Source organism: Trichosurus vulpecula, chromosome 3 (genome assembly GCF_011100635.1).
Source record: "Trichosurus vulpecula isolate mTriVul1 chromosome 3, mTriVul1.pri, whole genome shotgun sequence".
Taxonomy (NCBI): Eukaryota; Metazoa; Chordata; class Mammalia; order Diprotodontia; family Phalangeridae; genus Trichosurus; species Trichosurus vulpecula.
Genome location: NC_050575.1, coordinates 279,567,892 through 279,592,255, shown reverse-complemented (window position 1 = coordinate 279,592,255; position 24,364 = coordinate 279,567,892).

Here is a 24,364-nt window from a genome sequence, read left to right as displayed (position 1 = left end):
GGACAGCCTGGATGGTCTCTGGGTAAGATCTATCCCACAGGAGCTGGGAGTGGAGCCGAGTGGAGCCCAGAGTGGGCGGTGCGGACCAACCAGACCAGGAGCCAGGTGGAGCGTGCCCTAGCACCCTGAATCAGTAAGCTGCAGCAGTTACCAGACTTCTCAACCCACAAACACCAAAGACAACAGAGAAGGGTAGTAGGAAAAGCTGCTGGTAACAGAGTGAAAGAAGGAGTTCGTGATTCAGCCACCACCCCAGGGGCAGTGGAGGTGGGGCAGCTACAGAACTACAGCTGCAGTTGCTTTTGGCCCCAGGCCTACTTGGTGGGAGGAATTAAGTGGCAGATCAGAGCAGGAGTGCAGAGCCTGCTGAAGATCTAAGCCCAGTCCAGGTTGGGGGTTCTTGGGGAAGGAGGAGTGCTGGTGTGGCAGAGCTGGCGCATCACCCCAAGCTTGGAACATAGTACTCTTTACTCTACAAGCAGTCATACCCCGCTGAAAAACTCAAGAGTCAAGTAAGTTGGTTGGGAACATGGCCAGGCAGCAAAAATTCACCCAGATTCAGTCTCAGACTTTGGAATCTTTCTTTGGTGACAAAAAAAAAACAAAACATACAGTCAGAAGAAGTCAACAAAGTCAAAGAGCCTACACCAAAAGCCTCCAAGAAAAACATGAACTGGTCTCAGGCCATGGAAGAGCTCAAAAAGGATTTGGAAAAGCAAGTTAGAGAAGTAGAGGAAAAACTGGGAAGAGAAATGAGAAGGATACGAGAAAACCATGAAAAACAAGTCAATGACTTGCTAAAGGAGACCCAAAAAAATACTGAAAAATATACTGAAGAAAACAACACCTTAAAAAACAGAATAACTCAAAAGGCAAAAGAGCTCCAAAAAGCCGATGAGGAGAAGAATGCCTTGAAAGGCAGAATTAGCCAAATAGAAAAGGAGGTCCAAAAGACCACTGAAGAAAATACTACATTAAAAATTAGATTGGAGCAAGTGGAAGCTAGTGACTTGATGAGAAATCAAGATATTATAAAACAGAACCAAAGGAATGAAAAAATGGAAGACAATGTGAAATATCTCATTGGAAAAACCACTGACCTGGAGAATAGACCCAGGAGAGATTATTTAAAAATTATTGGACTACCTGAAAGCCATGATCAAAAAAAGAGCCTAGATATAAAATAAACATGATAATAATAGCATCAGCCTCACAGGAGCTTTGTGCAAATCAAATGGGATAGTGTTAGCAAAATACTTTGCAAAAGTTTAAAGGCATTGTATAAATGTGGTAGGTGCCACAGTGGATAGAACGCTGGGCCAGGAGTCAGGACGACTTGAGTTCAAATCCAGCCTCAGACACTTACTAGCTGGGTGACCCTGGGGGCAAGTCACTTAACCCTATTTGCTTCAGAGAAGGAAATGGCAAGCCACTCCAGTATATTTTCCAAGAAAATCCCAAAGAGGGCATGAAGAGTTGGACACAACTAAAACAACTAAACAACATCATCATTATCATTAGTAGTAGTAGTAATATGAATGGGTCTAGCTCTACTTGTCATATAACTGTTTAAGTGGTTTCAATCTACAGTAAAGCCTAGTTAACTAAGAGTAAGGCCCAAGGTCTTTCCGTATTTGCCAGTTATCCTGCAGCCATCATTCATAAACAACCCCTGCAGATGTCTCAGGACAAAATAAATGACTTCCAGATGTTAAGAAAATAACTGAATGCATTCATGCAAAAGTGAAGGGGACACTGTTTTTCCTATATCAGACTATATCTTAAGGTATCAATGAACAACAATTTCATTCTTAATACGATTCAGGAAACCTAACATGGAGTGTTATGCCAAGCACATCAATTCTCATTTTCCATTCTGGGAAATACAAATCTAGTTTCTTGTTAAGGACTAAGACTTACTTTGTCCAAAAAGAAAAATCCAGCTGCCTCACCAGTATTTGGGTTTAGTTCATCTTTATGGCAATTTAAAATGGAGAGAGAGAGAGAGAGAGAGAGAGAGAGAGAGAGGGAGGGAGGGAGGGAGGGAGAGGCAGAGACAGAGAGAGAGGGAGAAACAGAGAGAGAGGAGGCGAGAGAGAGACAGAGAGAAAGAGAGAGAGAGAGAGAGAGAGAGAGAGAGAGAGAGAGAGAGAGAGAGAGAGAGGTTCGTGGGGAGAGATTTATAGAAACTTCATAAATTGATAGTCCTTCCTTATACCCATTCTTTTTATAGATCTCAGGTCTAACACCCATCTTAAAAACATTTCCAAAGTGAACCCACAGATGCACCTCATCTTCCTGTATCATGAGTAGGAAATACAATTTTCAATGTTCAAAACAAGAATGACTTTTTTCCCCAAGGAACCACCAGCTACAATAATTTTCCATTTGGTTTATTTGCAAAATGAAGTAAAAATTATGAAAAGCAGACAACAGCCAACCCAGAGCCAGGTGAATATCGGCCGACCCATATGCCTTTCTTTCTAATTCCTATCATCCATATGCTCTCTGGACAGGACATGTCATGTACATAACTCAGCATATAACTCTGAAGGAGCTGTCGATTACTGGATTGGATTCTCCATTTCTATCCCTGTCATTCAAACACAATGCCCATCAGTATATTTAAAGAAATGCTTTTATTCTGATTTATGGGAATTGAAATGTTAACAGATAAGTTCAGGGACAATATAGTTAAAGCTTATTTTGTTCGATCTTTTCTTAATTGAAAATATGTGGAGTCTGTCACTCATTTTTACACCTCCCTAGCAAGGGGTCATAATTTGACTTTTGTGATTCATGCTTCCCCTATATAAAAATAAATTAAGTGATTTAACAGCATACTTTGGGGGCTGGGGAATTATGCAACTCTCTATAGCAATTTGGTACCAGGTAGAAAGAGACCTTTTCTTTTGAAAGTTAAAACATAGGTCTGAAAACTAAAGCAGAGTCCCAAACTGACTATGTTTACATCTGGGCACAAAAACAATACAGCTGTTTTGGATGGTAAAGGCTAAGATACAGGGCAGTAAAATAGAAAGCACTCTCTTAGAATAATTGTCAGCCAAATAATTTGGAAATATTGGATGTAGTGGTGGGTGGTATTCACTCAACCCTACTTAACAGAGTTGAGAGGAAATTAATGTGTGCTTCTTACATTGGAAATAATCGAAAGATAAAGTGGTGAAACTCCTATATCATCTATGTCAGGTTATTAATATTTTAATACTCATGCAACTAAATGTTTTTTAGAAATCAGTTGAGCTCTCTAAAGAAAACAACCTCAAACTATGTACCACAAATTAATTCAGATCACATCTTGCAATTCATTTAGAGCCAAGCCCAAAGTCCACCCCTTCCGTCAGCTGTTGACTTTCTAAGTGTCCCAGACAGCTGCATGTCTGTCTATAGCTCCCTGAAATGACTTGTATTGCTCAGATTTCTTAAGACTGCTGACTTCTAATAGGGCTCCCTGACAAAGCCTCCACTCTGAGGAGGATGTGTATGCTAGGCTTCCAGCCAGCATACAGCAGGAGTTCAGGGGGCCGGGACCAACCAGTGCAGCCGTTCTGACTGCCTCTTTAAAACCATGTCAGGCTCATGTGACAACTGCTCTTCTGTGCTTGTTTGAACTGTCCCTCCCAATTAGTGGTAATAAGTGACTCTGTAAAGATGAACAAACATAGAGCCTTCATTAGGCCTTACTAGCTCTTCCCTCCTCCTCCTCCAGCCTCCCCTAGCGTCTTTCTCTGTATTAATGCTCCCCTAGGCTTACATCCCCCACCCTTTGCCAATCAGCCCCAGCAAATCCCTAGAGCACAACTCAGCTAATACTTAGGGAAAACTAAACACATCTTGATCCGAATGAACAAGTGCCAGCAATAGGCAAATTAATGACAGTCCATTGGAAGGACTTGCCTGAAATTATTTTATTCTGTCCATTCACTGAAAAAACTGATTACTCTTGAGGTGGGGGCAGAATCCCCCAATCAATAAGCTGAAACAAAAAGGAAGAAAAGCATGCTCTGGGCCCATTTATTTAATCCATTTCCATTTGTCTCCACTGCCACCATCCTTCTCTCCCTCCCTCCCTTTTTTTAGAAATGACATATAATTTACAGGTTAGAAACTGCTTGCTCTTTTTCAGATAAAGAACTAATGACAAGTTCTGGGAAACCTATGTGACCATCCATCTCCTAGATGAACTGTCAAGTGTCATCAAATAACCAAGCCAAGTCTCAGCCTAGACAAAGATACCCAAGTGATGCTGAACATCCTGTCTGGTGGTTTTGCAGCCCTTGTCTGCCAGGGAGATATGAAAATGATGCCTTTGGTACAAGACTCCAATCAAACACAAGGTCTCAAATGCCTCCTTTCAAGCTATACTTAGAAAATAAAAGAAAAATCAGTGATGGGTATAGTTAGACCAGCAGACATAAGGTTCATTCCCTACCTTTACTACCAGAAAATCATTGAAGCTGTCTGAGCTTCAGTATTCTCATCTGGAAAATGGGAGCAATAATTCAATTCAAATTGATTCAACACGTACACTTGGAATATAATGACAAAACAGGGAAACAATCCCTGGCCTCAAAAAGTTTTAATTCTACTAGGTAAAAATAGGTAATAAAATCTGCCCCACCCTACCTCAGAGATGAATACGGAAAAAATGGGACAATATTTTTCAAAGCATAAAATTACTTTTATTGCCCCACACCCAGTTTTAGTTTATTGAATTACTTGATCCCAAATGGTTGTAATAACTACATGGGTTAGTTAGGGGCTGTCCGTTTAGCCATAATTGGGTATATGAAGGACATGTGTAAATGTAGCCTATTAGAATCATTTTAACCAGAAGAGTAATGACTGGCTGTATGTACGTATGCATAGCAAGGGCTGTCCTCCACATGTAGCACAGGTGTGTTGTTGTGTGGATCAAAGGGAGGAAAAATAGACATTGCTAGCTTCCTCTCCCTTTACCCTTCTCTGAGGAAACTAGAATTCCTGCTAGAAGGGTAAGCAAGAAGAATGCCTACAGAAAACTGGCCATTCTGCTGGGAGTACTGGGCTAAAATTATATCTATCTGCTCCCTTAAATATTGTTAGTGTAGGGGATGTGATTTTCAGGTTCAAGCTGACTTCTGATTGCTGTTCATTATTTAGGAAGAGGAGGAACCCAGCTTTATATCCAAGGCTTGACTCCTTTCTCAGAAAACCCTACAATGAATACACATAGCACATAGCCAAGAAACCCATTTATCTAAATTATAAAACGAATGGAAGCCAGAGAAAGTATACATATGACAAGAATATATACCAGACAGTTCTGAGTGAAGGAGCTCTCAATTAGGAATGAGATAACAGTTCAACCAAGAAAGGGTCCTAGATCTCACTCAAAAGAAAGTTCCCTGAAATCTCTAATGTTCCAATCTGGGGATGGGAATATGATAGAGACTTCTAGCTCCTCATGTGAGCTTCTTCCCAGAGTCTTTTCCTTCAGCAACATGAAGTGGAGTTGGTATCATCTATCTTTTCTCTTGAAGTTGGAAAGCAGATTGCCCAAGGCAACTCTGAAGAGACTTAATGCAAGTCCAAAGACATAAAGGCTTTCCTTTCTTCTTCTCTTGCCCACTCCATCTTGCCCATCATGCTAGCACAGGACATTGATCTCCACCAATAAAGAGAGAGTTCCATACCAATGGACTTTGGGACTGGGGTTACATTCATATATAGGTATACATGTATATATATATATATATATATATATATATATATATATATATATATATATATATATACACATACATACATATATATACACATAGATAAATACACATAGATGCTATGTATATCTACATAGACATGTATGTTATGTATGTGTGTCTGTTATATGCACACACATAAGCAAACTTAAAGGACTCTTTGTTTTAGCAATTTCTCATACGAATATAGTTATTGGAACTTTTGAAGGATCTATGATTTTCGTTCATGTGAGAAAAGCTTGGTATGAGAATTCCCCCCACTAATGTAGATGTAAAGTCATCTAGTCAGTCAGTCAATAAATATTTATTAAATGCAAACTACATGCCAGCCACTATGCTAAGTGCTGAGAATATAAATCATCCATGACTAGTCAGCCAGTCAACAGAAAATAAGCACTTCCTGTGTGCCAGACATTGTTCTAAAGCCTGGGGATATAAAAACAAAACACAGTCCCTGCCCTCAAGGAGTTCATATTCTAATGAGGGAGTCAAAAGACAAATCTCTAAGTGGCATAAATGGTAGGAGATCTCAGAGGTTAGACACCAGCGATTGGTTGGTTGTTGCCCTTCGTTCTTGAAGAGGACCAAAATAACATCACTATGCTGGAATCAAGGTACTGTGGCTTATCAGACCAATATAAACTCAGAAGGCTCTACCATAGGTCAGTCACAAATAATCCACCAGCAGTAGGGGAGACTAGGTAGGAAAAACCTCTTACAGAAGGTGAAATATGAGCTCTCTTGAAGGAAGTTAGGAGAAAGAGAAAAGAAAGGAAAACATTCCAGGCAAAGAGAAATGGCCTGTGAAAATTATGTATTTTCCAAAGTCCAAAGATGGAGTGTCTTCCTCCAGAAACAGCAAGGAGGCCAATGCCACTAGATTTCAGAGTATAAAAGTAGAATAAAAAGTGTAATAAGATTGAAAAGGTAGAAAGGCTCTAGGCTGTGAAGGGCTTTAGAAGACAAACAATATTTTATATTCGACCCTGGACATAATAGGGAGAGACTGGAGATTCTTGAGGTGGGGCCTGAGGGTGACTAAGTATATAAATCCTAGGTAATTACTTACTAGGCATTGGCCCAGGGCTACAGATCTAGTACATGTGAGAGGGGGGATATGAACAGGTCTTCCTAACTCCAAATCTAACACTATCTATTACACTACTACCTCTATAGACAGAGTTACTTTTTGTTGTCTTTTGTTTTGGAGTGCTTTTCAGCACTAAGGCAATCAAGTCACTCTGATTCTTGCCTTTGTTTCAGTCAAGAGTCTTTGATTGAAACAAGAGTCTTTGATGACCTGCTTAAGACACAGGAAGGCTTAGGTCACATGGGTTTGAGTTGCATAGTTGTGATGCCCTCTGACCCTGACGAAGTATATATATATATATATATATATATATATATATATATATATATATATATACTCTGAGGTTAGCATTTTGCTTGGAGCTCACTCACTCACTGGAAGAGTGTCATGTGATCTGACCAGATGAGACTCTGGGTAGCCATTAAGGAACCCCCCGGCTTTGAAAACCCAGATGTTGGTGCTTCTCTCTCTGGTAGCTATGTATGTATTGCTATGGACAGATGGTTAGAAGCCCCATCTGCTGATTTGTGTTATTTGCTCTGTTTATATAACTTTTGCTTGTATTTCTGTTTGCGTTTTCTCTGAAGTTCAGGGTACTGACTTTTTCCCCTGACCTAAGTGAATGATAAAAGTATGTTTAATTAAAGATTAAGAGATTGTAAACCCCTTAAAGCTGCTTTCCTTAGAAAAGTAGATCAAAGAACCTGTCCTATCAGCCTTCCTGTATGCTGGTGTTATTGGCCTTATACAGCCACAATAGCTGCAAGTAGCATTGTTGTTACAGAGGGTAGGATTAAATAACTTCTAAGGTTCTTTCTAGCTCTAAGTCTATAATCTTATTATTATTATCTTAGAGCGCAGAGCCTGCCCTCTGGGCTAAACACAGCCATGAGGTGACTCATCTAAAAGACTGGGGGCATGCTGATTTCCCAAATGGTATCTGCATAGATGCTGCCATGGCTAGCCAGATAGCAATTAGGTTATAATGGGACTACTTACAATATGCTCAGAAGGGAGGAAGAACTTTGTACAGTTGAGGGAGCTGCAGAATGGGAAAATGTTGGGGAAAAGGGAGAGTGTGACCATGGTAAAGAGAAGCCCCAGGATTGAGTTGAATGTTACTCATATTCCCACCTTCCAAACTGCTCAAGCCATAACACTCTTGGAGTCAGGATAAGTATCCCATGGGGTCACACAGCCTCTTTGGAAACTACTGATTTATAGGACAACCCCATTCTGTTGCCCTACTATCATATCAAACTAAATATGTCTAAAATAGAACTCATCAATTTCCTTCTTTGTGACTCTCTTTCCCACCATTCTTTCAGTCTCCTGACCTAAAATCCTCAGTCTTTATTAACTCTTTCTTCTCCAATATCTTTTATACCAAATCTGTCATTGGGGTTGTCATTTCTTCCTTGTTATTCCCACTGCTACAACTTTAGTGTAGGCCTTATTCCCACATTACTTTAATGGACTCCCAGATGGTTTCTCTGCTTTCAGACTATCTCTGTTTTAGACTATCCTGCCTACTATTATTAGCTTAATCTTCCCAAAACATAGCTTTCATACTGTCAATTTCCTGCTAAAAAATTAAAAACCCTACTGTGGCTATGGTTCCATACTTGATGACACCTAAACTCCCCTACCTGGCTTTCAAGACTGATGATAAGATGATCTCGTGGGACTTATACATTGTCCACTACTCCAACTCACACCCTCCATCCTAGTCAGGATGGTCTCAGGGTCCTTTGCATATACATCACATTGGCTGTTTTTCACTGTCTTACCTGTGCTAATATTATTCTCTATCTCGGCACTTCTTAAACTGTGGGTCAGGACCCTATATGGGGTTGTGAAAAATTTGGCAACAGTAAAAGGTTTCTGAACATGCAACAACCAAAAATTAACTGAAATCAAACACGGGATGAATCCGAGTTGTTTCTGGCTGTGCTTGCCTATGTTGCATTGGGCAACTTCACTGCAGCCTTGGTTCTGAACACAAAGCATGCTCACTGTGCACTGCACATGCCCTCAGGCCATGCAATGCCAACTAACACTGCCTAAACAGTAAAAGGGGTCACAAGTAGAAAAAATTTAAGAAGCCCTGCTCTATCTGAAATATTTTTCCCCTTCTATGTATCTCAACGCTCCCTACCTTTCATGGTCCAATTCAAGACTTCCATGAAGCACCCATCATGGTCCCAGTGCTCTCTTTGAATCACTCTTGCATTTATAATCATACCCAGTTTAACACTTAATTTGCTCTGATTGTTTTGTCTGTGTTGGCATAACCCATGATTTTATAATTCTTTTGTATCCCCCAAAGGGTCAACACAGTGCTAAGCATGTTGTGGGAGATCAATTACTACTTATTGATTGCTTAAATTTTCCCAGGGGACATTGATCAGCAATGAAAATAGGTCCCCAGTACAAGCATCTTCCAGATAGCTCTAAACCCTTAATTATGCATCTCCTCACTTAGAGGCCACACATTTCCTCCTTATTCCTTGTTCTATTATTTTTCTGCCTCTGAAAGATACATATGAAACCTATTGTATCAGGACAACAAATAGGGGTATAGGGCCCTTGCTTGGAGTAGTCAGGATGGTGATAATGGACTGTGGATAGCATATATAAATGCTCTTAGGAAGACACCTTAGTAGTTATCTGGTCCAATCCCCTTATTTTATAGATGAGGAAATTAAGGTCCACAGAGCACAACTAAGTGGCCAAAGGTCACATAGGCAGTAAATAGTAAAAGTGAGATTCACTTGGTTGAGGAGGATGGTTTCAGAGAAACCTGGGATGACTTGTATGAACTGATGCAGAGTCAAGTAAGCAGAACCAGGAGAACAATTTAGACAATAACAATAACATTGTAAAGACAAATAGCTCAACGACTAACCACAATTCCAGAGGACTCATTATAAAACAAGCTACCCAGGTCCTGACAGGGAGGTGATGGAATCAGGGTGTAGATTGAGACATATATTTCTTAGACATGTCCAGTGGGGGATTTGTTTTGCTTATTTATACATATCTGTTACAAGAATTCTTTTTTTTTCTTTCTTTTGCAATGAGAGTTGGGGAAAAAAGAGAAGAAAAGAAGGTAGATTTTCACTCATTGAAAAAAAAATAAAACCAAAAGCAACTTAAAATGGATGAATGATTTTTGGCCAACACAAAACTGGAGTTATGTTATGGAGTTAAAATATAATAGAGAGAGAGTTAGATAGTACTCAGCAACTCTTGATGAGTTTAAAAGTTACAATCATAGATTTAGAGTTAGAAGGGCCATTAGTAGCTAACTAACCCAACCTCTACATTTCACAGATGAGGAAGTGAGATCCATAAAGGTTAAATGACTATTCTAAGATCACTAGTAAATAACAGAACCAGGATTTTAACGCAGGTCCTCTGAATCCAAATTCAGTACTCTTTTCACTGTACTGTTCTGCCCTCCAAAATGCCAGGCCTAGATGCACTGTGTCCTAGAATAGAGAGTAGATGCTGATGAGCCATTCACTGTCTGTATTCCTTGAAATAGAGAACAGAAGGGATACCAGAGGACCAGAGAGACCACATATTGTCCTGACTTTCAAAAAAATAAAGCTAATGGAACCTGCAAACTCTAGACCAGGGAGCTTGACTTCTATTCCTAGCCAAATTCTAGAACATCTTATATTATATATTGGATATCATATAATATGTGTTCTACATTATGTATTATATTATTATATATTATATATAAAACCATATTCTATATGGTTAGTCTAGAAAAGAGAGTAGTGATTATAAAAGCCACATGGCTTCATCAAAAAAAAGGCCAACCCAGACTAACTAATATCAAATCCTTTCTTGACAGGATAACGAGATTGGTTGAACAGGGAAATGCTGCTACAGAATTACAGAATACCAGAAACTGATGGCTAAGAATGGGAAATCTAGCAGATGCCCATCAATGGGGGAATGGTTGAACAAGTTGTGATATATAATTGTGATGGAATATTATTGTGCTATAAGAAATGACAAGCAGGATAATTTCAGAAAAACCTGGAAAGACTTACATGAACTGATACAGGGTGAAGTGAGCAGTACACAGCAAGAGTAATATTATATGATGAAGGATTGTGAATGACAGCTATTCTCAGTAACACAATAATCCAAGACAATTCCAAAGGACTCATGATGAAACATACTCTCCACCTCCACAGAAAGAACTGATATTATCTGAATACAGACTGAAGCATACTATTATCCTCTTTCTTTTTTTAGGTCTTCTTGTACAAAATAATATGAAAATGTTTTACGTGATTGCACATATATAACCTATATCAGCTTGCTTACCATCTCAAGGGGGGAGGAGAGGGAGGGAGGAAGGGATAGAATTTGGAACTCAAAACTTTTTTAAAGTGTTAAAATTGTTTTAACATGTAATTGTGAAAAAATAAAATATTATTTAAAAAAATAACAGAACCTGAGTTTTGGATGGGACTTCAATGGCCATCTAGACCAACATGCACATTAAAAGAATCCCCATTGTTATATACCTGACCAGAGTTCATCCAGTATCTGCTTGAAAATCTCTAAAGAGGGGAAACCTACCACCTCTTGAATTAAGCGATTTCACTGTTGGACAGCTCTGACTGTTAGTGCTTCTAGATATCTAGCCTAGATTTGCCTCTTTGCAACTTTCACTCATTGCTGTTGTTTTTCTGCCTTCCAGAGCCAACCAAAGAAGTTTAGTTCTTCCCTTGAAATACTTAAAGATAGCTATCATGTCACCCCTGAGTTTCTTCTTCTCCAAGCTAAACATATCCAGTTCTTTCAACTGATCCTCATATGCCACAGACCAAGTTCCTTGACCATCTTGGTTACTCTCCTCTGGACACTCTCTAGCTTTTCAATAATGTTATTAAACCTTGGGGCCCAGAACTGAGCCCAGTACTCTAGATGAGGTCTTATGAGGGTAGAGTACATAGTGGGACCATCTCTTCTTAACATAGACCAAAACGGAATTAACTTTTTTTGGCTGTTACATCACACTGCTGGCTCATAATGAGATCTTTTGGAGAACAACTGCTGCCTACAATACCTTCCCCATCTTGCACATTTGAAGTAGAATTTTTTGCACCTAAGTGCAAGACTTTACATTGAATCATATTGAATTCATTTTTATTAGACTTAGCCCAATGTTCTAGCCTGGGATGTCAAACATGCAGCCCGAAAACTGTGTTACACTAAACACTCCCAAGTATGGCCTGAATCAGATTAAAATGTAACTAAAAAACATTCAACAAAACAAATAAAAATACAACAAAACTTTTTTTCATGGAAGACAACATGGTAGAATGAAAAGACTACTGAATTTGGAGTTGGATGTACCTGGATTCAAATCCTGGTTCCTCCACTTATTACCTGTGGTTACTATCAGTGTCATTTTAAGTAATTTTGGGTAGGTCACTTTACTTTAATGGACTTCAGTTCCCTCATCTGTGAAAATAGAGGTTTAACTAAATGACCTCTAAGATCCCTTTGAGCTCTAAATCTATATGTTAATTATTTTTTGTACGTGTCATATTTTCCTTACTAGATTTTAAGCTCTATGAGACCAGGGATTGTATCATATTTAAACCTTTCATCTTATCTGCCATGTAGCATGCAGTTGGCATTTAATATATGTATGAATTTAATTCAAAGACAGTCAGATTACTTGTACCCTAAGAGTAACCCCTTAAAAAACTTATGGCCAAGATGGTTGACCTTCAGGTTTCGATAATAATAGCTGAGAAGATACCTTTTCATGCTTCATGATTCTTGTATTTGAAAGTCAAATTTTCTATTCAGCTCTGGTCTTTTCATTGAGAAAGCTTGAAAGTCTTCTATTTTATTGAAGGCCCATATTTTGCCTTGGAGCATTATACTCAGTTTTGCTGGGTAGGTGATTCTTGGTTTTAATCCTAGCTCCTTTGAACTCTGGGATATCATATTCCAAGCCCTTTGGTCCCTTAATGTAGAAGCTGCTAGATCTTTTGTTATCCTGATTGTGTTTCCACAACACTCAAATTATTTCTTTCTGGCTGCTTGCAGTATTTTCTCCTTGACCTGGGAACTCTGGAATTTGGTGACAATATTCCTAGGATTTTTATTTTTGGGATCTTTTCCACAAGGCAATGGGTAGATTCTTTCAATTTCTATTTTACCCTCTGGTTCTAGAATATCAGGGCTGTTTTCCTTGATGTCTTGAAAGATGATGTCTAGGCTCCTTTTTTGATCATGGCTTTCAGGTACTCCAATAATTTTTAAATTATCTCTCCTGGATCTATTTTCCAGGTTAGTGGTTTTTCCAATGAGATATTTCACATTGTCTTCCATTTTTTCATTCCTTTGGTTCTGTTTCATAATATCTTCTCATAAAATCCTCATATTACTATGCTCTTTCATTAAACGCCTTTGTTTTGAATCATGCCCTCTGTCTACAAATAGCAGGGACTCATAAGTGATGGTTTTGAGTCAGTGAAGGTCCACAAGGTGCCTTCAATTAGTGGTAGTCTTGTCTGGGTGATCTCATTGTACGATTTAGGGTGTGGATGCTCCCAGGTGCTAAATATGTAAATTAGTTTGCAAATCATTAAATATTATATAAGTGACTTTAATTATTACCTGCCCCATGCCAAAAACAGTACCTAGATTGCCCCAGCTCTACCATCCTCCTGTAGAATAGCTCGCCTCTCAAAGTTCTGCTAATTCTGTAACCCATGAGAATGTTTCTGCCTCACATCTCCTTTCTTCAGTAGTCCAAGATCGGAAACAAGCAGCAACACACAGTAACTAGCTGCTTAGCACTTCGTGGATACCTTAAATCAGGGGTCACCTCCACAGGGCAGAAGATAAGAAAGCAGTTGTGCTAAAATATATTTTTATTTTAATAAGATCTGTCCATGTGGGACTAATTAAATCCATCCATGGTGAGTAGGAGGAAGCATGACAGGGGATTTACCCATGTTTCCTATCAGGGTCTGGAACAAGTAGCTTCTCTTGTTTTTGTCTATGCTACAGCCTCTCTCTGCATAGGATTAAGAGTGAGGTTGGTGTGGGTTATTAAGGAAAAGCACTCTTGATTGGTGAGCTAATTCCCACCTGCATCTTTATCATGGACCAAAGTATACAAATCCCCACATGAGGTAATGAAGCAAATGAGTTTTACTACTCAATAAAATATTTGAAACAACAACAACAACAAACAACGTCCCATGAGTTTGTTGTACACCATCACCTCAACTAATAACATGCAGACTTTTAAAAAATGACATTCTATTATGGAGTTTTATTTCCTATCCCAATGGGCAAGAAAGCAGGCATTTCAATTCTGAATTCAAATACTGTACAGGAATATACAGTAACTATGGTTCTCCAAGGGTTTGAGTAAATGACAGACAACCAAGGCCCAAATCTGATTTATTAGCTAATAGAGGTCTCAAACAATTTTACATAGACACTGATAAGGCCATCTGGGAATCCCTTTCAACATTAAGTGATTTAGAGGCCCCGACAGAAATTTCATTGTGTGCTACAATCCATAAAGACATTTTCCCCAATATCAAGTCACATTAAAATGGCTAAACTGGTTGTTTATTATTTCCAGTGGATATATTTTTCTTTAAACTCCAAAGCCCATCAGGCATACAGATAGATGGATTCCTGGTGAGATCAGCCAATACCAGAATGGAAGATGAAAATGTTAAATGTTAGTCAAAGGGTAAAGAATAATATAGAATTCTACTTATGTATGCAATGCTTACTTGCAAACAGGTTGGGGGAAGGAGGAAGGCTGCCAGTGTTTGATCAAAATTTCTGCCTCAGTCTCAGCTAAAATATAGAGTAAGAAATTTCAGTTTCCTCGTGTGTAAAGTGATTAATTTAATTAAATAATTAAATTTAATAAATATGATGATTAATTTAATTAAATGTTGTTCAGTTATGTCTGACTTTTTATGACCCCATTTGGGGTTTTCTTGGCAAAGATACTAGAATGTTTTGCCATTTCCTTCTCTGGATCATTTTATAGATGAGGAAACTGAGGCAAACACTTAAGTGATTTATTCAGGGTCACATAGCTATTAAGTGTCTGAGGTCACATTTGAACCCAAGTCTTCTTGACTCTACACATTGACCTCTATTAAGTTAAATTAATTAATTTAATAGTTAAAACAAACATTAATAATTTCCGCTTACATTTATTTTCTAATTACAGTCACCACTGAGATTTTTCACCCATGAGGCCAGTGATGTTGCAGATTTATTTTAAATTTAGTTCCATAGTAACTAACAACCAATTAAGGTCTATAAATTTATAAAATTATTTATTTAGGTCGGAAAGCCCAATTCAAATGACCCTTTCTTTCCTCCCCAGGTAAAAATTCTCTCTCCTCTGAACTTCACATAGCAGTTTGCCTGGACTCCTCCTTGGCACCAGCTTCATTCTCCTTTGTATCAATGTTATTTGCATTCTTGTTTTCCCTAAGATTCTAAACTCCCTGAAAGCATGGCTTGTACCCTTTCTATCATAGTAGTACTGGTACCCAGCACCAGATCCTGCATGCAGTAGATAGAAACAATCCTTGCCCTCAAAGAGTATTCCACCGGAGGAGTTTACATCCTGTGTTATGAAGCTGAATAGATAGGTTGATGCCAGATCATAGAAGGCTTTGAGTGCCATGATGAGGAGTTTAAACTTTATTCAGTAGGCAGTAGGAAGTGCTGAAGATTTCTTGAGTAAAGGAGTGACATGATGAAAGATATATGCGTTAGAATTCTGAATTGGTAAAGGGGGAGAATGGTGAGGGCGGGGAAGTGTTTTAGCAACTTAGTTCTTAAGACTTCTAGAGTTCCTTCCAACTGTGAAGTTCTATGATCTATGAAAACACCTCAACCTTGCTTCTACTCAGAAAGCTAAGAGTTGTAACAAAAGACACTAATCTGTGGCCAAAACAACTCACAAGGACACTCTATTAAGGCACAGAGAACTTTGCATCCCTGTTGGTGGAAGGACAACTCACAACGACCAGTACCCAAATGTCTAAACCAAGGAATATTGGAACTCAAAAACTTGTGGGACTAGGTGTTGTAAACTAAAAATAAAAACAAATTAAAATTAAAAAAGAACAAGGAATAAATAGGCTGGGGCTTCCCAAGGGTCCTGAGCTCTGCTTTCCTAGGTCTAAGTCTATCAGCCCATGTGCTCACAACCCAGATGTAGGGCACAAGCAAGGAGAGAAGGCCTCCTTAGTAGTTGTAAGAACATATTTTATTTCTTAATTGACATTTACATTTCATTCTGCCAAACAAAAGCTATTGGTCCTTTTCAATCCTTTCACTGTGTAATTAATTTGAAGGCAGTCGGTTGTAATGCATAGAGTGAGGACATATTTCAATTTAGCCATGAAAGAGTTAACTGAATATTAATGTTTATTTTTAAATCCCAAAGGGTCTCTTTTCTCTTTCACCCTCACACCTAACATATTTCATCATCTTGCAAGATAGGGGCTCCGTATTTCAATTAGCAGAAATCTTGCTATTAGCCAACTAATTAATACTTTTTCTCTCACATCTATTTTCTAATTACAGTCACCACTGAGATTTTTCACCCAAGTGGCCAGTGATGTTGCAGATTTATTTTAAATTTAGTTCCACAGTAACAAACAACTAATTAATGTTTATAAATACAATAAGATCCCCCCTGACTAGTTGTTGGTATTGCATACACTAACAACCAGTTTATTAAAACATTAATTGCCACTGGATTTGTTTTGGGACTCATGCATAATCCATTTAGTACATATCGGTACTAACTCATTTTGAAGGGATTATGAATGAAATCCTCCACAAATTCTTCAGTTTAATTCCAGTGGTTGTCAGGGACAGATGGGGGTGGGGGAAGGTTGTGCTTTCTTTAAATGTCATTGTGTCTCTTCTGAGTTTTTTTAAATGGATACTGATCCTGCGCTCTTTCAGCAAGTATGAGTCCCTATTACCTGCACATGTAAGGCGCTGTGGTAGGTAGGCATACATGCTGTGTCAATATGTTATTTAGATGAAAAAATGAAAAAGTCAATTCATCAGTAGAGATTTGTGAGGCTTTTATAAGTTTTGCCACTGGGTATTTGGGATCACAAAGATATAGCCTTAAACTCCTTATTTTGTCTGTGTGGGATCTGAATCTGATGCCATAGCTGAACATCACCAGTATCTCTCAAGTCGGTACAAATACAGCACAGTGACATTTTTAGGTTCAGTGCTCTTCTGAGGGAAGAGTGTTAATTAAATTGCTACTTTTAAAAAAAAACCTATCTAAAAAAACCCAACTGCTTCTAGCCCAATGCATGTAATAAGTGTATAAGAAACATTAATGGTACACTGTACAAAGATTTGGACATTGCAGCCTTTTTCAAAAAAGAATGGAAGCTCTCTGGAGCTCAGAAGTTATATCATATCTTCATACAATTTTAATTTTTAAATCCATTTTAATGAAGGCAGATAATATAGTGGAGTTGGCATAGTTGTTTGTGAGCTGGAGTTCCAAAATAGATAAAGAATTTACCAAAGATAACTGGCCCCAATGGGCACTAAATCTGTGACAGTGATCTTGTCAACACAAAGCACCAACAGTATGAGTTTACCAAACTGGTCTTTTAAAGGAACTGTACTGGGACATCACTATACCTCTATTCATTAGACTGCAAAACCTACTGTAAGGAAAATCCATCTTAGAGACCACAGAAGGAGGTTATAATAAGGTGCTTTAACCTATAAGGCAGTCTGATGGCATGGGCCCAGAGGACAATGTTGGAGTGAGGCTGCAAAGTAGTAAAAACCTCACTATTTCCTAAGTGCTACATACTCAGTGAGAAGAGGGCAACTAGATGGTGCAGTGGCTAGAGTACCAAGCCTGGAATTAGGAAGATCTGAGATTAAATCTGGCCTCAGACACTTACTAGCTGTGGGATGCTGGGTAAGTCACTTAAGCCCTATTTGCCTCAGTTCCTCATCTGTAAAAAATGGGTACACACTGGAGAAGGAAATGGTAAACCACTCCAGCATCATTGCCAAGAAAAACCCCATGAACTCGGAAAGGCAGACACAACTGAACATTGACAACAATACTCAGTGAGAAAGATTTTTTTTCCTTATTGGTGTAATGGATAGTTGGAACCTTCGTGTTTTAGCCAAGTTCCATTTAATTTTTTTTTAAAAAAAGATGTTCTATTTGGATAGTACTTAATTTTAAAGCACTTTCACAAACACTAATACTTTCTTTTTCTTCTTCTCCTCTTCCTCCTTCTTCTCCTTCTCCTTTTTTTTGTAATGACTGCTTGTGGGCCTACTCCGAGTACTTTATGTGTTTTCTCTATCACTATAACTCTTCCAATCTTATCCAAGATTTTTAGCAATACAGTTACAAACACCTCTAAACTAACCACAGAGTGTGTTGAGAACACACAAACTACCAAGACAATGCTTATTCACACATAAAAGGATACAAGATGGTACATGCTTCTGTCTAAGGTCCTAGTTTTGGTCTGGTTCTGGAAATAAGCCACATGTGTAACTGCAAACCATGCAATTGTCTTTATATAGACTATAAAATGGATGGATATACTAAGGTATAGAAAGGGAAATGGAACCTTTTCCAAACAAATTAATCTCGGGTAATTGGCCCCCAAGTCTTTTTGACTATGTGAATAGTGAGTAGATCATATAATGATAAAAATCGATAGAATCTGATAGAATTTCTTGACATCAGGGATTTTACTCACAGAATCTCTCCTCTCTCTGAGGAACATCAGAAAAAATGTAGACACATACATATATACATATAGATACATGTATATACATATAAACATATTATATACACATATATACATGCACATATTACTGTTTCATTTAGTATGATCATTATAGAATCCTTTCTGGGTTTTCTCTATATTTCTTTGCAATCTTCTCCACTCTTCAGCTCTCAGTGGCTCTTCAGCTCCCTATGATTTTTTTAAAATACATATCATAGGTGGTTCATCATTAGATAGGTAAGCTAATCCCTGAAATTCTTCAGAAATCACAGCCTTCTATACCTTCTGATTTGTCTATATTTGTTCAGAGAACTCTTCTACCTACCTTTTGTCAATAGCTTTTTTCTTTTGCATAATCTTCATTAACTTCTTCATTATCCAACCACTTTCTTTGATTCTAATCAGGTACTAGCTTTAAAAATAACCCCAGACTCCAGACCCTAGAGTTGTTTTAAGAACTTGTTGGAGGCTTCAATCTATTTCATTAATCAGCTTGTTGCTTTTCTGCCACTCCTTTTCCAACTGGTACTTCTGTACACACATATCTTGCCAAACTTGGCTCCTGTAGACTTCTTTTATCATCATTATGATTCCATACTTTTGTTATTCTTGCCTGTTCTCTGTGAATTGTGATTTATAAATGAGGCCTTGTATTCTTATTGGGTCCTCTCCTTTCTCTCCATTATTGTCAACATGAATTTTCCATGAGTATCAATCCCCTCACCCCTGACCCAGCAGGCAAAGTTCTTGAATAAGCAGCGGCAGGCAGAGGATAGCCGTTGGGTGTCCATTAGTCCACTCAACTCTGACTGTGGCTGCTCAACTTTTTAGGTTGTGCCCTGAAGCTCTCTGAGCATGGAAATGAGTGATATAGTCAGACCTAAGCTTTAGGACTATCACTTTGAAGGTCTGCGGAGAATGACTTATTTTCCAAAGGGAATGTAAAAATTGAGCAATTAGGAGGCCAGGCAAATGATAAGTGCCTATAAAGGGCTAGTATGCACATCAGTGGAAGCAGAGAGACAAACATGACAGATGCAGTGGAATGAGAAGTGTGCATAACTGCAAGGGAGAGGAGAGAATCAAGGGTAGTTCCTAGGCTTCTTATCTGAATGATTTGAATGGTGGTTCCCATGACAGAAATAGGAAGTTGGGAAGAGGGGTGGGTTTAGTTTCATATAGATGTGTTTAGTGTGAGATGACTTTGAGCTCTACAGGTGGAGATGGCCAATAGTCAGTTGGGCATGAAGACATGGGACAAAGACATTTACATGCCTACTATGTGCTAGCTGTACCATCCCCTCCAAAAAAAATTCAGTGATAAAATAAAAATATTATTTTCCATGTTTAAAGGGAGTCAGACCTTACAATCAACCAATCAACATCAAGTGGCATCTGTTGTTTTTACTATTGTGTTAGGTTCTTTTGATAAGAAAAAAAATGTTATGACTTTAAATCAACTGTAACAATGTAAATAGAAAGGCAAAGCCAAACTGAACGTTATATTATAATGATGAAGCTCGGCCCTGAGAGGAGATAAGAAAATATACCCCTTTCCTTTCACTGAAGTGGGGGGGGAGGTACTTACAGGGGTGATATGTTGTGTATCCTATCAGACACATCAGTGCAATGATGACTGATTTTACAGAACATTTTTTTCAGGTTTTAATAAATCTCTATTACACGGAAAGACTGGCTGGACAGGATTGTGGAGGGACACATTCAGAAATCAATTGGATATAAAAGCAAAAGGCACCAATAAAAGGTTTTATTAAAAAATATATATTTGCCTTACTTCCCAAATAAGCAACGATACATTAGCTTCCTTGCTGAAAAGATCTCGACCTCTCTCCCTTGTGCTTCTCCTATGCTCCCTTTTCTGTTGCCTTCCACTCTACCTCCTCTTCATCCTTCTGGCTCTCCCATTCCTTTTACTCCCTTTCTCCTGTGCCAACATAGACTGATGTAGGAAGGAAAGAAAAATAAATCCACAGTCCAAAATTCCACTAGTTTGGATATCATTTTTGTCTCTTTTCTGATCTTATGTTTAAAAAACGATGTCTTAAAGCAATGAATGTATGAAATCTGAAAACTAAAGATTTTAGTTATCTAAAATTGTCATCTGGTAGAAAAGCTTTTCTGTATATAAATTATCAGAAGGGGGGGGTTAACACATTCTCATTCTCATTGGGACCATATGATTTGCAGTCCTTCTTGAGACCCTAAATTCTGTCATTGTTCACAACTAGAAGCCATAGAGAGAAAAACAAATGGCAGTTCATCCAGATTACAGGGATTTTTAGAATTTTTGAGATGCCTTTTATCTAGGGATAATATGTGTGCTGCCATTTTTTACTCTACCTCAGAACTGTGTAGGGAAAGCATCACCATTCTTACAGGACAGGCATCTCGCAGACAACCTCTTGTTAATTACTTTAAATCATTTGCTGCTAGAAGAATTTCTTGGCTTCTCAGTGATTACTCACTTGAGCTGTATCAAAAGGGCTTCTCATGTTGTAAATAATACAGTTTTAGTTACAGTTTGTCTTCATGGTCTTTCACTTTGAAGAATTCTGCCTGGTACTTTGGAACTATTTCTTTTCCTACTATTGATACTGCAGTGTTCTAGCCAATGCAATCCCAACACATGCCTCTCTTATGAGTTGTAAAACTGAGTCACACAGAGGTTAAGAAATTGCACAAACTTTTGTATACCTGTCCTTGACTCCTGTGGAGACAAAATTTTCTCTTGAGTCCTTCACAAGATCAAGGACTAGCAAAGCTTGAAGGGAGTCAGAGCTCCTCCAGTTCAACTCACACCCCAACCAGAATCCTGAATTCACTACCTACTGGTAGTTAATGGTCAGAGAAGCAGCCACAAAATATGCCACAAAATCCACCCACAGAACCTAGCCACTTTACTCATATTAAAACTTCATTAAATGACTATTTACTCTTATTTTAGACACAATTCTATCAACCTTAGTTATCTTCTCAGCACAGAGCAAATTAAAAGGTTACCAGAAGCAGGCATATTAACAGTAATGAGAATGCAGAGATAACTATCTCTAAGGGATGGAGAGAAGATGAAGTAAAACAAACAAAAAAAAGCAAACAAAGAACTCAAACATCTCTTTAAGACTATATTGTAAAGGAAATATCCTATATTTGTTATTCCCTAAAGGTATCATTTAGTGATTTTGCTATAATATAATCATTATGTCATCATGGGAATAGCCTTCTCCAATAGCACACCCCCAACCCATCTATGTCTTATAGATTTGCCCAGTACTCAGAGACATTGAGATATTGACCCACAGGCACACAGCTCACAAGTGTCAGAAGAGAGATTTTGAACTCAAGTATTCCTAACTCCGAGACCCAAGACTTCCAGAACTCCATCTACCATGTCGCATAGTCTCTCCTAGTTCAAAGATTGTTTATAAAATTATCCTGAGTCATCAAGAAAAGGAAAATGTTATGCTCTTCATAATGATGATTATGGTGATAGTAATAATAACTGATTCTTACCTAGCACTTTAAAGTTAACAAAGTACTTTTAATTTATTATCTTGGGGCAGAACCAAGATGGCAGCTGGAAAGCAGGGAGTTGCTTAAGCTCTCCCCCAGGTCCCTCCGAGCACCTATAAAAATAGCTCTGAACAAATTCTAGAGCTGCAGAACACACCAAATAGCAGAGGGAAGCAGGGATCCAGCCCAGGACAGCCTGGATGGTTGCTGGGAAGGGTCAATTGCTTGGAGCTGGGAGCTGAGTGGAGCAGAGCCCAGCGTGGGCTGCAGCAGGACCAACCAGACCAGGAGCCAGGCAGAACAGGTCATAGGGCTCTGAATCATTGAGCTGTGGCAGTTACCAGACTTCTCAACCTACAAACACCAAAGACAACAGAGCAGGTTAGAGGGAAAAGCTGCTGGGACAGAGTGAAAGAGTTTGCAGTGGGCCACCCCTCCCCACCGGGGCAGCAGAGGTGGTGCAGCTCTGAGGCTGCTTCCAGAGCTTCAGCTGCAGTTGCTTCCAGCCCCAGGCCCAACTGGTGGGAGGAATTAAGCCAGGGATTAGAGTGGGAGTGCAAAGCCTGCTTTGCCCTGCCTGGATCTGGGCCACAATCATGGTTGGCAGTTCTTGGAGGAGAAGGAGCGTTGGTGTGGTAGAGCTTGCTGTATAGAAGTAGCTCTGAAAACAGCCGCACAGCCCCTCAAGCTTGGGACAAAGTACTCTATACTCTACAAGCAGTCACATCCTGACAAAAATGCTCAAAGGCCAAGTAGTTGGCTGGGAACATGAACAGGCAGCAAAAACAGACAAAAATTGAATAAAAGGGGACTGGATAGGAGGGAGCAAAATATAGTTAGTCTTTCACAACATGATTATTGTGGAAGGGTTTTGCATAACGATACACATGTGACCTATGTTGAATTGCTTGCCTTCTTAGGGAGGATGGGTGGGGAGGGAAGAGGGGAGAGAATTTGGAACTCAAAGTTTTAAAAGCAGATTTTCAAAAAAAAAGGCTTTTTTGCATGCAACTGGGAAATAAGATATACAGGCAATAGGGCATAGAAATCTATCTTGCCCTACAAGAAAGTAAGGGAAAAGAGGATGGGGGTAGTAGGGTGACAAAAGGGAGGGCTGACTGGGGAACGGGGCAATCAGAATATATGCCATCTTGGAGTGGGGAGGGGGTAGAAATAGGGAGAAAATTGGTGATTCAAAATCTTGTGGAAATCAATGCAATAATAAAATGTTAAAAAAAAAAAAAGAGGCATCGCTTCCAAGAAAAAAAAAAATATTATCTCACTGGAGTTTCACCACAACCCTGTGAGATAGGTCAACTAAATTGTTATTCCCATTTTACAGAATTAAAAAATCTGAAGCTTTGGAAATTAGAGGGAAGAGAACTTTCTAATATCCCTTATTTGGGGCCAAGCTGGGTCATTACAATTTCACAGCATTTAACATACATTGTTATTCTTTACATATACATTGTTTTGGTCATTGTTTCCTGTTCCTTTTGAATGAAGTGTATGCATCTATAGTCATGTTCCTGTCATGGGGCTCAGTGATCTCATCAGCATGTGGAACTCCTGCTGCAGAAACTCCCTCTCCCTATGCAGATTGACAACTCATCTGCAACTGAGAGTCTTAGAGAATTCTTGGTACATCAAGAAGTTAAGTGACTTGTCCAGTCAGAGGCAGTATATTACTGAATCCAAGGCTACCCTTCTATCCTCTTCACTTTCTTTTTCTTTCTTTTTCTTCCTTCCTTCCTTCCTTTGCTTTCTTTCTTTCTTTCCTTATTTCTTTCTGGGAGGCAATCAGGGTTAAGTGACTTGCCCAGGGTCACACAGCTAATAAGTGTCTGAGGCCAAATTTGAACTCAGGTTCTCCTGACTCCAGACCTGACCAGTACCCTATCCACTATGGCACCTAGCTGCCCCTACCCACACTATCTTTGTTAGTGATATTTAGGAAGTAAAATTTGCCTCATGCCTTTAAATGGAAGACTTCTAGGTATTCTTGCTTGTTGCCTATTATTTGTGCAGTTAATTTAGAAATCCAAGACCATGGAACAATGCAAGGACCAATCCCTATGCAACTGGATGGCTTGGGGTCAAATCTTACCTCTGTTGTTGTCCATGTGACTTGC